Raw genomic sequence first — 5,961 nt, 5'->3', positions numbered from 1 at the left:
AACCAGGGAAATAAACTTTTTCATATTTTCTAAGCTGAATTGTGAAGTTATTTCCCTGTTTTGACCATAGTAAGGTATTTCCATGCACTGTGAAACCCTGAATTTCATATCACAATCTAAAGATTTCAATTGGGCAAAGAGGTTGAAGACACTGAGATTATTGTTTCTTAAACCACGATGGATGAGGGTAAGAAATACAACCATGCCTGTGTTGTGTTTCTTGAACAAATCTTTTTGGTGATGTAGAATTTAGCTTGTTCACTTCAAAGTTAATGGTTTACACTCGGAAGTTCAAAATCAAATTGGAAACATCCAATTTTACTCTATAAACTAATCATATGTTCATTAGAGGTTACATGGAATCATTTTCAAACTTCCATATTTATCTGAATGCATCGCAAAAAGGATTTTAAGATGATGAAAAAGCATGAAATTCTATTTTACATGATCCAGTTATATGCAAGCTCAAAATTTGGGGTAACTTCAGTCTCTTGAAAACAAACTTCACTTCAAAGTCAAGTTCCTGTAGCTCTTATAGGAATTGAAAAGTCCATCCCTATTAGAAGTCTATTCTCATGAAACCATCAATGGGTTTAATCAGAATCTCCTTTCTCACCTCTTGACTCTTTGTTTCCATCTCTCTGTCATGGAGATGACTATTGCTTAATAAGCTTGATATTGATCTACTTTTGAAAGTACAACTTTTAAATCACATTGCTGCCCTTTTTTGTTCTAAATCAAACTCTTATTGTTTCTTCAACATTTAAGCTACACTGGTGGTGATAATGGACCACCCTTGTTTCACACCCGTGCCTCTATCACTGCTATTCTTGTTTCTCTGTCTGCTATCCTTCACACGCTGATTCACAAACAAATTTTCATTCAATTGCATCTCTCTCCAGTCCATTAGTAAAAATTGGAGGAAAATTAATTATATTCCAGTGAGATTGTCACACATTTGCCCAACTTGAAGAGCATTTCATTGTGTTTATGTATGGTGAACATTGCAAGATGGAGTTCTTTTGCATTGAAAAAACATCTTAGAAGTCATCATAAAGAGGTGAGTGAGTGACATACTTCCTGTTGAACTAAACAGTACCCACATTTTCCCTTCTAACATCTCCACTTCAGTGATAGTGAAAGAAGGGAGATGTACAACAGGAAGAGGCTCAAGAAGATAACTTGGTAGATGCCACAGTAAAGCATATATTACCAGCACTGTTGAAACTATCCACAAGTACATGAATGACATTGATAATGTAATTTCAAGGGTTTGGTGATAGGTGTTCAATATAGGACATGATATCTGAGTAATCTCATCATCTGTAACCTGGTAATGTCATTGATAGTTGCAGTGGTAATGCCAGGCATCGTGGTAAACATTCATATCAAGGAGCAAGTTGCATTTGCCTTGATTTGAGCCCCTCTGCTCATTAACTTCAATCATGCACCAGTTGAATGTGCTGGAGGATAAGGTCATTTAAGATGGATGTGTGCACTCCTTGTATAGAGAATTGAGGCAAACCACAGGAATATAACTCATCAGATTTAATTAGTCTCTCTATTGTAGAATGAGACACTCATGCCACTCATTCTGCCAAGATGGTATAGGTTCTCTACCAGTGAGAAAGAATGTTATTATGGCAAGATGTTTACGTAGATGATGGATGGAAGATGGCTGGAGGTAAAAGGAGGAATTTTCCCTTATCGTCAAACTCATTTTGGCTAGTTTCTCCTTGACCAAAGCCAGTGCGTGTATGCTCTCTGCTTTGTCCTACGAGTACTTGTTTTGTAGGCAGCATATGTTTATTTAGAGTGTAATGGTGGTTCCTTGAGAATGATGAATATTATTAGTACTGGTTAGAGGATAATTTCTTTGTATTCAGTGGAATAAACCCTATGTATATTCTTTTGGAATTTTTATTTAACAACATATAACTTAACCAATTTCCCTTTATAAGCTGGCTGGCTTACTCTCTTCATCATAAAGCTCAGTTATGCAATCTTTCCTGAATCTTTGCCTCTTTTTAACGATTTCCCCATCTAGTTTGATGTGGTCTTAACAGATTTCCCCTAGCTGCACTCTGCTGACAGTTCTCTTACTTCTTGTTTAAAACTTCAATATATCTACCTTTGAAATTTCACCACATCTTTGCAGTTACATTTCCTTCTTATTGTTTCTCATCTATATTTAGTTCTCTGTACATTCCCCACAATTTTCAGTAATAGAATGGAGAAATAGTGCTCTAATAGGAAATTCCAAAGAAACTATGGGAGATGCCGCAACAGTAACTTTTAGCGGAGTCATCTGCTAATGTGCATTTCAATGCAACAATTTCAGAGTGTAAAAATCATTCGCCTTGACTGGGATCCCAGTCAAGGCAAATGATTTTTACACAGAAATTGTTGCACTCTAATAGTAACTCTGGCAATTAATTCAACACTTTTATATGAATTATAGGGCTCAAGTAAAGATGGAGGAAAAAGTGGGATTAACTGTGATATGAAGGGGGGTTGGAAAGGGCTGGCCATTATCACTGCATTGGCTTCTAAGCTGAGGAAATGTGGAAATAAACAAACAATTTCAAGAAGGAAGGAATGTTTTTGACATAAAGGGTTAAATTTTTATTACCATATAATTATCGACTGGCTTAGGCAGGAACCAGGTTAGTTCAACAAGAAATTGACATGGAAAATTTAACCCTATTTTTGTGAAGCAACACACTTAAACAGCTTTGTTTTACTATAAAAATATTGATGCAAGTCCTTGGGCACATATGACCCTGTTCTCATTGAGAAAGAATGAATGATAATAAAACCATTTCACTATACAATCATGAAATGTGCTTAAGTAAATGAATTCTGTAATTGTGAGCACCAATTAGCATACACATTAATTTGTATCGTATATTCAACCCTCTCACAAGTATCATTCGCAAGGAGTTCCAATAATTTTTTCTTTAATTTACCAGCTTCCTTTTCTCATTTTTGAGACAGTAAATACTCATAAACTTTAATTTTGTCAAAGTGACAAAAAACAATGGTAATAAAATTACAATAGTGTAAAATTATGAATACTGAAAACTATACACACAGACAATGTATTTCATTACATAATATGATAAAGCAAACAAAAGAAAAAATTCAATTTTCAGAATATTCAGTGTTCCTCCCCACCTTATTCAGTGAGAAAGATACAACTGAGGGGATGAGTAAAGAAGGAAAATAAATGTGAAATTTGGACCAGGAATGAAGTATTCTAGAGGTAGTTGTGATAGGGTAGGTATGATATGAAGGATGTGGAGTCAGGAAGAGCACCACTGACTGAATAAACAGTTTGAGTAATGTGGGTTTTTTCATAGTATTGCATTTTCATCTTTTTTTTAAGAGGGAATAATGTTAAGGTTGTAATTGGCCAGCATTCATTGTAAAAGAGTGAATAATGAGTGAGCTTGGGTATGGGGGAGTGTAGATGAGAAGGAGTTCATTTAGAAAGGGAAAGTTGAGAGGAGAGTTGGGAGGTCTGGTGAAACAGGACCAGGGTTTTTCTTTTCATTGGTTCATTTAAGGAAGGTGCATAAGGGGGCAGGGAAGGCAATGACTAGTGCTGTTCTAATTGAAATGGAAGATAGTCAAGAGTAGAGATGAGAGACGATGGTGTGATTAAGGTAGGGGTAATTGAGGGAGGCGGCAATATCAAAGATGTCTGGCGTGTCTTGCATTATTGAGTCCCAAGATGTGTCTGTATTCAGAGGGTGTACTGTAAAGTCAAAGTCTTGAGTAAATTTTGAGAGAGTTTCGCCAAAATAATTGGAAAGACTACATCCCCAAGTTGGGTGCTTTTTGTTTAAGTCACCAATATTGATATTTGCGGATGAGGAGTTGAAAGTGTTTGAGTGAAGGTAGCAACTTAGATTTTGGAGGAATATAAATACTGTGAATTTCTATTTGCCCAAGAAGTATGTGAAGAGATATACTAGTGTATTCCAAATTTTTTATTGTGCATATTAGTTCATATTGTGCAGTTCTCTGTAAGGTGTGTAATCTGAGATAAAACGACTATATGAATGAGAGTTGTGTTGCAGAAAATTTAATGATGTCTGGGGACAGTTTGGAAGTGAGTAACGGAGCTCCACGTATGCTCTTGCTTCTGGCAGAGGAGGGAGGCAGCAGTTGGTGCATTTGGAGCTTCGGGAGTTTTTGTGCTAATGGATGCAGGTGGTGATGAATTTGGAGATTCCAAGAAGCTCCAGTATTTACCACAATCTGTCAAAGGTAGTACACCCCTTACTGTTCAAAGTTGGCTTTAACCTTGTGGACCATTGCTCACAAAATGCCTGTGACATTGTATGTACAGTATGTCATCACATCTTGTTCCTTTAAAGTCGCAAAAATTTCAGTGTAACAGGATGCCTCGGTAGCTTAACTGGTTAAAGCACTCAGCTCGAAACTGAGGGATCCAGGTTTGAATTTCAGTCAAGGTATATAATTTTTACACTCTGGAATTGTTGCATTGTAATGAATATGGGCAATGGGTGCCAACATAGCAGCAATGTCAGAAGTAGTGTGGAAGTTTGGGAGAAGGGATACGGGAACATTTTTCAATTTGGAGCAGGATTTCTGGCTTGATGTGTCCAAGTCAGACTGAGAAAGGGAGGAGAGCTGTTTGGGGGAAGTGGAGTCAGGCAGGAGAGGAATTCTCCAGTAAAGACACGATGAGGGGAGAGAGGGGGGTGGTCCGCTCCACTGTGAATCAGTGTATTGAAGGGAAGAAAAAGTGGGGAGTGTGGGAACCCTGTTCAGTGGACCAACCAGCTTCATCAAGCGTGCAACGGAGGTGCAAACCCTCTGCTTGGTCTGAGGTTGCCAGGCAGGATGATCAGGAGGGGTGAGGGAAGGCAGGGAAAACTGTTCGGGGGTGATAAGGTGGGGCTGAGTTAGCCTCAACCCCCCCCCCCCAAACCTTAGGACCATGTCAAGTTTAAATAAATTGGGGAAAGAAGTGAGGGATACTATTAATCTTTATCCATTTAAGGGCAGCACTTGCCACCAAAGATTTTGTCAAAAGAAAAACATATAAATGCATACATTCATTACTGTGGTGAAGAGATACACATGTATGTATTATTATATCACTCTTGAGAAGTCCAGTTCAAAATATTCACTCAAAGAATACAAGGGGCTTGAAATCAACCAATCCTCAATTATGTTTTTGAACCTATTATAGCTAGTCCGTCTCACAGTATGGGGAAAGGAGAATGACGATGCTGTCAGTTTTAGGTACGTTCTGCATCAAAAAAATCATGGATAAGAGGTGCAGGGTCAAGATTGCTGGCATACATATAATCACACTAGGAGGTTTCAAAAACAAAACAGATTAATAGCGAAAGGCAAGGTCAGGCAAATGGAATACACCAGGGGAAAGGAGAGGAGGGGAAGTGCAATGTTATATAGTAAAGTGAAGCAAACCAATCCAATCAATGAATCAATCAATATTCACCCACACACCTATATGGAAAAGCCAGCAAATATATTATATATACATATATATATATATATATATATATATATATATATATATATATATATATATATATATATATAAAACATGAGATCACAACATATAATAAATATTTAGTAGACAAATTCTTTTACAAAATATATGAAATATTTTTTCAGAATAAATTTTGGCATAAATTAGTTGACACGAGCTTCTCATAAATTAATTATTTTTATGATAGTTTATTGTAAAATTTGAAACTAACTGCTTTATAACCTAGACTACAATTCTGTAGCTTTTTTGGGTTATAAATGCAGTTCACCACTTCCTCCTATATTTTAACCATTAGGAGTTCCACAGACACAAACACAAAGGTAGTCAGGAATATGAGGTTGACAAACACTACTAGGACCATTTATGTTGAATTTCCAAAACTTATAAAAATTTCCAAAATAATCCTT

The sequence above is a fragment of the Hetaerina americana genome, unplaced genomic scaffold (genome assembly GCF_022747635.1).
Source record: "Hetaerina americana unplaced genomic scaffold, ioHetAmer1.1.p SCAF_44, whole genome shotgun sequence".
Lineage (NCBI taxonomy): Eukaryota > Metazoa > Arthropoda > Insecta > Odonata > Calopterygidae > Hetaerina > Hetaerina americana.
Note: the sequence above shows the minus strand (reverse complement) of the source record.